General features: G+C 40.3%; 1 protein-coding gene across 2 annotated transcripts in view; it reads right to left on the bottom strand.

The window, feature by feature from the left end:
- Positions 1-8888, bottom strand: part of fbxl17 (F-box and leucine-rich repeat protein 17) — a 700184-nt gene extending 691296 nt beyond the window's left edge. The window contains exon 1 of one of the 2 annotated variants that reach the window (XM_048526933.2): positions 8818-8888. The gene's annotated coding sequence lies outside the window, so the exon portion shown is untranslated. The other variant, XM_048526934.2, reaches the window with a different exon arrangement.
- Positions 8889-12778: the final 3890 nt, after the last annotated feature.

Raw genomic sequence — 12778 nt, 5'->3', positions numbered from 1 at the left:
GCTGCCTTTTCTAAGAAAATCAATGACAAAAATGGTGTAAGTGGAACATATCCACAATAACACGACATAATATTCATAAACCACTTCTCTTTAATCTTGTCACCATTATCTAAAGGACAGTCAAGATTCTGTCCTTGGATTACTGTTAAAATGTCATACATAAGCAGTTACATAAACTAACCAAAAATGCTGAAGAAACACTGGCTTTTATAAGCAGGGAACTGGAATTAAATGAAGGGAGAAGTCATGTTCCAGCTATACAAATCCTGGTTTAACCAACTAATACATTGGAATAAACAGTAAACCTTGGAAAGGAAGAACTGGCCTATGGGAGAGTGCTGTCTAGGTTTCAAGACTGATACCTGACATACAGGGTTAATTACAAGAAATTGTACAAACTTGCATTGCATAACCTGAAAGGTTAAGTGGTAATTTGATTAAAGATTTTAACATCATATGAAAAACAGAAAGGATAGACAGAAACCATTTCTGCTTGTTAGGAGTCCAGGATTGGAGATTTTGTTTTAAAAATAGAGCCAGAATTTTCTCAACATTGTGTTTATGTTGGTGAACTAATAATCTGGAAGCTGGACAAACGATCCAGAAATGTGAATTCAATTCCTTCAAATATGTTATTCAGTTAATTAATATAACTCTAGAATTTCAAGAAATGCTCCTGGGATGAGAGACTTGTGAATAAATTAGCAAAGATGAGACTGATCTCCCAAGCAAAGACCAAGTGAGGAAGAGTATAGAGTAGAGACCATCTTCCTCTGAAGGTTTTATTCTATCACAGTATATGGGAACAACAGGCAAGGTTGACATTTGTTGCCAGTCCGAATTGTCTGCAAACTTCCTTAGCCATTTCAGAATGCAATTAAGTCTCAACCACATTGTTATGGAACAGACCAAGTAAGGACAGCAGATTTCACTTCTCCAAAAGGACATCGGTGAACTAAAACACAAAACAAGATATGGGACCAAGTTCCAAAGTTGCTGAATTCAAATATCATGTCCTGGAGGTTGTCAAGTGTCTAAGCTGAAAACGAGTTGACATTTTCCCAACTTGCATTGAGCTTCATTGGAACATTGACACAGGTGATAGACAGAAATGTTGGCATGGGAACAAGATGGTTTATTGAAATGGCAAGCAACTGGTAGGTCAGGGTCATTCTTCTGGCCAAAGTGGAGGTATTCCACAATGCGGTCATCTAGTCAGCATTTGGGTCTCACTATGTAGAGGAGATCTGGACTTACATGGAGTCATAAAGTTTTTATCCATTGGAAAAATGTCCTGCTGTGCATGTCTACACCAGGAAATGAGGACCCATCTGCTAAAATCCCATTTTTCAGCACTCAGTCCATAACCTTGCATGCTATGGCATTTCAAGCGCTCATCTTTATGCTAGTTCAATACCTTGAGAGTTCCTGCATCTACCATCATTTTAGGCAGTGAATCTCAGATACATAGTGCCCACTTAAAATCACTTTTTCCTCAAATCCCCTCAAACTCTGCTCCTTACATTGAAACTATGTCCCGTGGCTCTTGGTCCCTCTTCTAAAGAGAAGAGGTTTTCCCTGTATACCTTATTTACCCCCCTCATCACTTAGCACACCTCAATCAGATGTTCCCTCAGCCCTCTCTGCTCTAAGAAAAATAACACCAGTCTATCAAGCCTTTCTCCGTAGCCAAATCACTTCAGCCCTTACAACATCCTGCTGAATCTACTCTGCACTGTCTCTCGTGCAATCACAGCCTTCCCATACTATAGCGAGCAGAACCGCACACAATATTCCAGTAGAGGCCTAAATAACATTATACACAAGTCCATCATACTGCCTTGTTTTTGCATTAAATACCTTGATGAATGAAGGCAAGTGTCTCATATGTCTTCTTAGATAAATTATCTACCCATCCCTCTACCCTCAAAAGGTCTTTGGACCTGGAAAATAATGTTCCTCTATACATCCAAGGGTTGTACCATTCAAAATGTACTTCTTTGCCTTGTTAGTCCTCCCAGAATGCATCACCTTGCACTTTTTAGGACTCCGTTCCATTTGCTGCTGTTCAGCCCACCTGACCAATCCATCTATATCACCCTAACCTGTGAAGGTACGAAATAACAAGAAATCCAGCACAAAACCCTGCAATGTGCCAATAGACACAGACTGCCAATCAGAAAACACCCTTCGGCCATTAACTCGGCTTCTTACCACAAAATCAATTTTGGATCTTATTTCCAAAACTGCGCTAGATCCCTTAATCTCTTAGCTCCAAGCAAAACCTTGTCAAAAGCCTTACTGAAGTCCATGTAATCCTACATCAACTGTATAGCCCTCATCTACACACCAAGTCTGTTCCTCAAAAAATTCAATCAAATTTATTAGACATGATCTCCCTGTAATAAAGCCATGCTGACTCCCCTTTATGAATTCATGACTCTCCAATGGAGGTTAATTCTGTCCTTCAGAATCTAATGGTTTTTCTATCAGTGATACAGATTCACTTGCTAGTAGCTTCCTGATTTATCCCTACCACCGTTCTTGAACTAAGGCCCGCATTAGCTGTCCTTCTGAATTAATATTTTGAGGGCAAGCTTCCTGCTGCCAGAGATGATTTGAAAATTAATGTCAGCACCCTGCAAATCTCCTCCCTTGCACTCCAGAGTATACATCTCATCTGGGCCGGAGGATTTATCCACTTTCAAGCCTGCTAAAGCCCCTGAAGTCTTCATTTCAATGCTAATTCACTCAATTATATCACAGTCTTCCTTCCTAATTTCTATACTGACATGGTCCTTCTTGAAAGTGATTATCTATTTTACATTGATAACACGGTTTAGTGTTGGATGAACACAGAAGGCTCAGCAGCATCAGAGGAGCAGAAAAGCTGACGTTTCCGGTCGAGACCATTCTTCAGAAAAATCTAATCTATTTTACATCTCAATCTCTCATCTCCAACTACAAACACTCCCCTTGGGCAGGCTCACCATCTGTTCAACTCACTCCTCCTCCCCTTTTGTCAACAGCACCAAAAAAACTTTGCTCTTCCTACCACAGAAGTGGATAATCGTCTGAAAGTGAAAACAAATTCAGGAAATATATGAGGAAAAAGGCAGGGAATTGATCTTGCAGAGAACCAGCACAGACATGACAAACCAAATATGACTTCCTCCAAAGCTGTAATTGTTCTAAAAAGAGTCTATTCGCAAAGTTAAGAAAAATTGCAACGAGCAAAAGGTGACAGGCATTTGAAACGCTCACATGAAAGCTCAGATCAATTCATGAATTCAAAAGAATAGATCTTGTTAACTAGAAGCATCGAGGGAAAGGCGGCAGTTAGGTGCATGGAGTTCAGCCACTGGTCTCATTCAACAGAAGAACAGACGAAAGTAGTTAACAGACAATAGACAATAGGTGCAGGAGTAGGCCATTCAGCCCTTCGAGCCAGCACCACCATTCATTATGATCATGGCTGATCATCCACAATCAGTATCCTGTTCCTGCCCTATCCCCAGAACCCTTGATTCCACTATCTTTAAGAGCTCTATCCATCTCTTTCTTGAAAGTATCCAGAGAGTTGGCCTCCACTGCCTTGGACCATTGTGAATGTATGCTCCTAACTGCCTAATGCTTATCTCAAAATCACTATTATGAGGCAAACTTTTGCAGCTCTAAAAGCCAATTCAAATTACAATTTGTTCATTGTATTGCTACATGAAGCAAAAGTACAATTCAACTTTTGAAATTGCTTATTAAAAGGCAATCAGCATTTAGCAAAATAAAAACAAGACTGTATAAAAGAAAATCATCTCAAGCCATTTGACACAGTCACGTAGATTTTGTGTAATACAAAATGATGTGAACATGTTTCTTTGTCAATTTGTTAAATACACTCTCCAAGGCACAAACTTGTCCTAAAGTTGACAACCAGAAGGTCAAGAGACATCTAATTCTTTTCAGAGGCACCCTTCATCAGGTCTTCCCTAATCTCTATCAGAGGATATTTCAAACATTTGTGGGGATTATCTCAATTTAACATGGCACAGAGCAGGAAAAGACTCCCCCAAAACTTTCATCCCTATTTAAACCACTTAAGAGTATTATCACAACATCAAGGACTACAGTGATGTTCCAAAACCACATTATACTTAATTTTTATCCAGATCCAAGAGGAGTTAATTGTATTTAAATCAGCCTACATCAACCACAACAGTTTAACTCAAACACAAAATGAGTGCTTTTGTATTGAACAAAGCATTAATTCTTTCCCATTCATTTTGAAGAATCAACATCCCATTTAATTAAGTTACTTTATAAGAATATTTTATAGACAAATTAGATTTCCCATCCATCATCGGATCTACCCAAAACACGTGAAGTTCCACAGAAACTCACTCCCTCTGCCAGCACATCTCATGTCACAGGGATCATCTGGGAGGGAAAAAAATGCTTGATTGGTCCCCTTATAAACCAAATGCTCTCTACTACCTAGCATAGCCCAGATTGTGTACCTTATTAGTTTCTCACACATTTGCTAAGTTCATCATATTCACAAAACACAACAAAAAAATTTTAACTCCATTTTTATTAATTTCCCAATGACAGCTCCCTTCTTACCTCTTGCATGCCAGCTGACATTCTAAACTATTTCAAAGTCCAGTTATCTAGTTTCTCAAAACAACTAACACCTCTCTCTTTGTAAAACCACAATCATCAGCATGTCATTGTTAACTAAATGCTTGATTTCAATCTTCATTCCAAAAGATATATTTGCCACCTGCTTATATCGTCACCTTGCCCATCTCCAAAAATTCTGTTTCAATTGTTCCAATCTAGTTTTAGTCGAAACACAATAAAGCTAAAATGAATGTACCATTTTTACATGATCAGGGTTGCATTTTTCCCCCCCAATATGCTCTCTGTTGACGTCCATGCACCATCTTCTTCCAAAATTTCAACACCATCTAGGTCCCATTACCTAAACAAATGTCGGTTGAACATCCACACTGATGACTTTCTCTGCACCATTACTTACAAAATTCCCTTCAGTTTCATTCTTGGATTCAGGTTAGTCCATATTGTCCATTGGTGACACAATCCACAGATATTCCATTAGCATTCACAGATACACTAGTGATACATTACTGTCATACCTCACTCCAAGCATGTTCAGACCGTGTATCCACCATAGAACATAGAACATTACAGCGCAGTCCAGGCCCTTCAGCCCTCGATGTTGCGCCGACCTGATAAACCAATCTGAAGCCTATCTAACCTACACTTTTTCATGGAAACACATAACCTCACCCCAACTAAATAACAGGCAGACTCGAGCCACTTTTTGGCCTGCCAAAAGCTTCATACCTTCCTACCTATTTCATGTCCTGACTGCCATTATTTTCGGATGAAACAGAACTTCCACATCCTTATTGGCCTGTCTGACCGATATTCAGATTTTTCAACCCAGATGGTCTTCATGAGGAAGACTTTTTACTTCTTTTTACTTTTCAATTACATCGTACCTACCTACCTATCATACTAAACGATACAAAAAGTACCCCCAGATTTGCAAAAAAGCAGGGGTGAAAGACCTTAAAACTATCACCATCACTCGAGAAAAAGATATTGACCTGTACCTTAGGGTCATTGAAAAAATGTGGTTGCATAGTTTGTGGACGTGTCGGTTACTCTTCCAAAATTCCCTAGATTTTGGAAGTGTCCAAGAGGATTAGAAAGCCACAAATGTAATACTACTATTCAAGGAGGGAGACACCAGTCTGGAAATCAGGAACTACAGCTGTGTTGCATCCAACATCTGTCAATATTAAAATACAAGAATCTATTACTAAGATAGACGCAGGACAGATAGAAAATCGAGTAGAATGTCATGGCTTTGTGAAAGGGAAGTTAACATCTGAACAATTTATGCAACCGCTTTGAAAAATTTCACCGAGTATTAAGCAAGGTGGAAAAACAGACACCAGTAAACATGACGGTTTACCAAAATCATTTTAATACCTTGCCACAAGATAAAAATCCATTTTGCTTGGGATGATATATTAATGTTTTCAGCATATTAGCTAACAAAGATAGATTCTGAAAAATGGCAGTCACTTGCAGGCTGGCATGCTGGAGGGTCGCAAGGATCAGAGGTGGGACTCAACTGTTTGTTTACGAGTATTAACGAAGTGGATGATGAAGTCAACTATATTATCTGCAGATTTGCTGATAATGCAAAGGATAGGCAGCAGAATAAGTTGTGAAAAGGATACAAAGGATCTGCAAAGGGATATATATACTGATGACATCAGTTAGGAAAATATTTGGCTAGAGAATAATGTAGTAAAATTTGAGGTTATTCACTTTGGCCAGAAGAAAAGAGAAATAGAACATTGTTTAAATGGAGAAACACTACAGAATGCTGCACAGCAAAGATCTGGGTCTTACTTAATCCAAAATGTTTGCTTAAAGCCATATCCAATAACTTCCTGTTACCAGTTTTCTTTTCCTCCCATCTGAATGTAATAGCTCTTCCCTGTGCTAACTCTATCTGTATATCAAGTTTTGTTAAAATCATTCAGTAGTTTCTGACATATATTGTTTACAAACAGACTAGCAAACAAAGCAAAAACATCTCTTCCACCCATCTTCAGCGGCAGAGGTAATTATTAAGTTAAATTTGATGTCAGCCTTTACCCACCAACATTTTATAGTAAAAGGAAGGAATTTTACTGCAACAGTGCATTGATGAGTCTGAAGCTGAAGTACTGTGGTGAGTTATTTCCTATCTCTAGGAGTTTCCCTTGCATTAGAAGCAATTCACAGAAAGTTCACTTGGCTGGTTTCTGGGGTGAATGGGTTGACTCATGGAGAAAGGATGAACGATTGCGCTGATAGTCATTGGAGTGAATAAGTGGTAATATTATTTAAACATAAGATTCTGACGGGGATGTACGCTGTTACTGCTGGAAGAATGCCTCCTTTTGTGGGGAAGACTAGAAGTAGGGGACGGACTTTAAAAATAAGAGATTTCCCATTAAAACTAAAGGAGGAATTCCTTCTCGCAGAGATCATATTTTTTGGAATGCTCCTCCACAGAATACTGGAGAACGTGTCATTGTGCATTTTCAAGGTTGAGTGAGATAGATTTTTGTTAACAAAGACTCAAAAAAGGTAACAGGTGCAAGCAGGGAGGTGGGTTCATCAGATCAGTCATACTCATACTAGGTAGCATAGTAGGTTCAATGGGCAGAAAAGCCTCAACCTACTGCTCTTTCTTAAGACTTATCTGCTATTGAAACCTTGATTTAAGCCTTTATCAGCTCTAGACTCAATTAATTGTGAGCTTTCCATTCCAGAAAAAAATCTCTAAAATCAACACATACCCACAAATTCACTACTTGTACTCAATCATCCACCATGACCAACACACCTATCCTCAACACACACTGACTCTACATCTCCCAATAATTTAAGTTTAACAATTTTATTCAATCTATGAACCTCACCCCATTCTCAGTTCCTCTGATAATACCTTTTGGTGCCTATCCCCTTCCTTCATTTGTACAAATACAGTATCGTCCGCCAAGACTTAACATATCGGACCAAGCAGATTGATGCTCTTTCCAAATATCTCCCCCTTGATGTTGCATCTAATTTGTCCCTTAACTCTGAAGTGTTTCTGGATGTTTTTCTTAATTTATAATTCACTTGTATAAATTGTATTTACAAGAATATTAGTCTTATGAACTAATCACATCACTGTTTAAAAAGGACATTGATAGAATTATTTACATGAAGTCATCCGTGTAAACATGTATCTATAAACTTTAAAGGTAGTTCTAACCACAAAAAAAAATCAACAATCCTGACTGACTCAAGCCCTGTGATATTGCACAATCTTTCAAAATAAAAATAATTTAGTTCCACTTTCTTGTGTGAAATTACTGATTTTAGATGGAATAGTACATGGTGAAATGTCAGTGCAACTTCAGACAAAACCTCTTATCCATGGAGAACCAAACCATTACACTTTATGTAGCTCTGGGCTACTATCACTGCACTTGTAAATAATAATGAAAAATGCAAGATTGGAAACTAATTATAACCCAACAGGACCATTTCATGTAAGTGTAATTAAACCAGAATTGAAAATGTAACTACTGTGCATTGAACAAACACATGCATTGAAAAAATATTTCAAATTGTCCTTTTAGTATTTAATAAAATTCAAAATGCATTTATATTATAGATTTAACGTGACCTGAGGTTTTCTTTACATCTTGTACATTTTCCCTATTCGCTATTTATATTGCGGAAGAATGTCAGAGGGCATTTTATTCAAATCACAATGGTTATAGATTAAGTGAAGGGTTTAACAAAACAATCTGATTATTGACTGTAAATTGAATGCGAGATTAAAAACATGATCAATTTTTAATATCTCCATAATATTTCAGTACTCAAAACCACTTGTACTGCTTCCTGTAAAGAGTTTCCATCCTCTACTGTCCCAATGTGAGACTAGGACTGTAGCAGCATTTCCGACTTCCTAAATTCCAGCTCCAATATGCAGCTTCACACATACTCATTTCAAACAAGGCCTCAGCTGCCCAGTGTTTGTCTCGCAAACTGTAAATAACAGGAAGAAGCGTGCTGCCTACCGGCGACTATTCCTTCCTACCGCCTTCACACGTTTGCATACTTAAACACAGAGACGTCATCATTCTTGTGTGTGTGTTTTTTTTCCCCCTAGAAAATATAAACAATTACTACTTATTGGAAAAAAAATAGTGAATATAAACTGATGCAGACCTTCCGGCTGTACAAGGCCTCATTCTTCAACTGAGAGGCCGGCTCAAACCGTCCGCGCGCCTCATTGGCGGCGATCAGCGAACGTCACTCGGTGATCCCGCCTTTTAATCAGATCCCAGCCGCGCAGTGATCAACCGCTGAGCGGGGACCTACCGTGAGGCGATTGTTAGCATTGCCGTGGGACAGAGCTTTAATAATGGTGACCTGCTGCTGCTGCTGTTGTCAGGTGAGAATCTTCGAGCTGGTGACTGAGAGGACCCGACAGCTGTTTGTTTCCTAAAATTAGATCAAGATCTTTGTCCGACCTTGTTCTCAATCGCTCTCCCTTCTCCTGTTAATATGTTTCTGCGTTTATATTCATCACTCCAGTGACTCTCATCCCTTTTTCTCTGCAGAATCTGTCCCTTTTTGTATTGTATTTATTGTGTTCATTAGTTTTCGGTCACATTTGTTTCGTCTGATATTGTTTTCTTTCTGTATTTTCAGCGTGACATCTTGAAATATATCATTCACCCATAACTTTTCGTGGTCGAATGAAAGCAAAATACTGGAACTTCAGAAGAAACAGAGTGGATTCGAAATAGTAATTCTTTCTATCTCCACACATTCTGGCAGATCTGCTGAGATTTTCCGCCGTTTTCTGCCTGTTTATACCTATTCAACTTCTCTAATTTTCCAGAAAATTTATCTCTTAAAAATTGTACGTCCTGGGATTCCCTTTTGTGGGAGCGCTCAACTCCCAGACCATGTTAAACTTAATCGTTTTGTAATCACTCACTGTCTAGATGATAGAAGTGTCAGATACTGACAGAGATATTAGGAACTGCTGATGCTGCAGAATCTGAGATAAACAAGGTGTGGAGCTGGATGAACACAGCAGGCCAAGCAGCATCAGAGGATTAGATTAGATTCGATTCCCTACAGTGTGGAAACAGGCCCTTCGGCCCCACAAGTCCACACCGCCCCTTGAAGCATCCCACCTAGACCCATCCCCCTATAACCCACACACCCCTGAACACTATGGGCAATTTAGCATGGCCGATCCACATAGCCTGCACATCTTTGGTTTGTGGGAGGAAACCGGAGCACCCAGAGGAAACCCACGCAGACACGGGGAGAATGTGCAAATCCCCACAGACAGTCCCCTGAGGCTAGAATTGAACCCGGGTCCCTGGCGCTGTGAGGCTGCAGCGCTAACCACTGAGTCACCGTGCCGCCCAGGAGCAGGAAAGCTGACGTTTCAGATCTGGACCCTTCTTCAGAAATGGGGGAGGGGAAGGCGAGGGGGATTCTGAAATAAATAGAGAGGGAAAGCGGATGGAAGATGGTTAAAGGATCAGATAGTTGGAGAGGAGACGGACAGGTCAAAGAGGCAGGGTTGGAGCCAGTAAAGGTGAGTGTAGATGGGAAATTAGGGTGGGAGTTAGTCAGTCCGGGGAAGATGGACAGGTGAGGGATGCAGGGATGAAGCTGGTTGGTAGGAGGTGGGAGTGGGAATTGAAGTGGGAGGAGCAGACACATGGGAGGAAGGACAGGTTAGGGAGGCGGGGACAAGCTGGGCTAGTTTTGGGATGCGTTCACGGGTGGGGAGATTTTGAAGCTTGTGAAGTCCACACTGGTACCGTTGGGCTACAAGGTTCCCAAGTGAAATATGAGGTGCTGTTCCTGCAACCTTAAGGTGGCATCGTTGTGGCACTGGATGAGGCCCAGGATGGACATGTCATCCAAGGAGTGGGAGGGGGAGTTGAAGTGGTTCGCAACTGGCAGGTGCAGTTGTTTGTTGTGAACTGAGTCTAGGTGTTCCACAAAGTGGTCTCCAAGCCTCCGCTTGGTTTCCCCAATGTCAAGGAGGCCACATCGGGAACAGCGGATATAGTATACCACACTAGCAGATGTGCAGGTGAACATCTGTTTGATGTGGAAGATTTTCTTGGGGCCTGGGATGGGAGTGAGGCAGGAGGTGTAGGGGCAGATGTAGCACTTCCTGCGGTTGCAGGGAAAAGTGCTGGGTTGGTGGGGCTGGTGGGGAGTGTGGAGCGGACAAGGGAGTCACGGAGAGAGTTGTCCCTCTGGAAGGCACATAAGGGTTGGGAGGGAAAAATTTCTTTGGTGGCGGGGTCAGATTGCACAGGCGGAAGTGCTGGAGGATGATGCATTGGATCCGGAGATTGGTGGGGTGATACGTGAGGATGAGGGGGATTCTGTTTTGGTTGTGATTGCGGGAAGGGGGTGTGAGGGATGGGTTGCGGGAAACGTGAGAGATGTGGTCAATGGCGTTCTTGACCGTAGTGGGGGGTAAGTTGCAGTCCTTGATAAACGAGGATATCTGGCATGTCCAGGAGTGGAATGCCTCATCTCAGGAGCAGGAATTGGGATTAGGGGGTGACATTTTTGCAGGAAGGTGGATGAGAGGCGCTGTCAGATACTGACAGTCGTTTACAAGGTGCATAATACATTACAAGCCATTCTTTGCAGATCTTTCAATTACTTCGAAGCAACTGTCTATGCACAGGTGGTGTGAAAACATTGATCTATGAGATATTAGCTGCTAGAAGTCACTTCCTACTCAAACGCAAAAATAAGTAAAAACATATTCGGATTTGGATTGCAAGCAAACATAAAGATGCTTTTGTCTCTAAAGATGCTGCTGACACTTTGATAAATAAAGATACCTTCCTGCAAATGGTGAACTTGTTGTAAAAGGTTTGGAGAAATTTGAATCATTGAGTGTCTGAACCTTGTTTGGCGATATCCATAAGATCTCTTAAATTGCTCCAGTAAATCACATGACTCTCAACAAAGTGGACAGAGCTGACTTTGCAGTGGTGGATGTGTATAGTGAGGTGAACAGGATTAATAACTCAACTATGCTTTCTTCATACATTTAAAATGTAAGTCCCCAAGTATTAGAGGCTCATTTCTTGCACGTGTTGTGCTCTTAATAAAAAACATATATGTCTTGATCGTTTATTTTGTTACCTACTGACCATTTTCCTGGCAAAGAGAGAAAAGTCTTTTAAATCAGGATGACTGTAGAACAAATCAAACTTCTGCCACATGCATTGTAATCCAATTTTTGATAAAAAGCCTTTTTATTCTAGAGCATTGTAGTTAGTTCCTTAGTCAGGTTGCCTTGTGAATGAAATTCTGTCACTGGTTGGTAGATATGTTCCCTGTCTTTTCCATCAGATATGGTAGTTTTGGCTAGACAAATAGCCTTACGCAGATTTAGTTAAATACATTGAAGTGGATTTTCAATATATGTAGCAGTGGGGTCCTTCAAACTGAGCTTTCCCTGTCTTCTAATCTGTGTGCAGTTTTGGTCTCTTTATCTGAGGAGGGATGCTGTGGCTTTTGAGGGAGTGCAACTAACAGTAAAGAACTAAGAATGTTTTGAAGAAAGAGTTAGTTATAGCTCTTAGAACTAAAAGAATAAAAGTGTATGGTGAAAAATCAGGAAGAAGATACTAAATTGAATGATCAACTACGATCATATTGAATGGGGGAGCAAGCTTGAAGGGCCTCCTCCTGTTTCCTGTGTTTTATGGACAATTGTGTATAGGTTAATCAAGCAGAGTCTACAGGGAAATCATCTTTAACTAATTTATTAGAGTCCTTTTGGGAAGTAACAAACATTGTCGTTAAAGACGTGTACTTAGATCTCAAAAAATGTCAAATCATATTTTACTGCACAAAATAAGAACTCATGGTGGTCAGAATGATTGATTAGCATGCACAGAGGATTGTTCAAGGGTAAATAGATCATTCTTGGCAGGTCGTAACTGGCAGAGTGCCACAGAGATTAGATACAAAAGCAGAAATTGCTGAAAAAGCTCAGCAGGTCTGGCAGCATCTGTGACGAGAAATCAGAGTTAACATTGCAGCGCAAGTGACCCTTCCTCAGAAATTTTTCACAGCATCTTCATTTGGTTTTTATTTGCTCAACTATTTACAATCTACG

Source organism: Stegostoma tigrinum, chromosome 3 (assembly GCF_030684315.1).
Source record: "Stegostoma tigrinum isolate sSteTig4 chromosome 3, sSteTig4.hap1, whole genome shotgun sequence".
NCBI classification, from domain to species: domain Eukaryota; kingdom Metazoa; phylum Chordata; class Chondrichthyes; order Orectolobiformes; family Stegostomatidae; genus Stegostoma; species Stegostoma tigrinum.
This window is presented reverse-complemented; position numbering and strand designations above follow the sequence as displayed.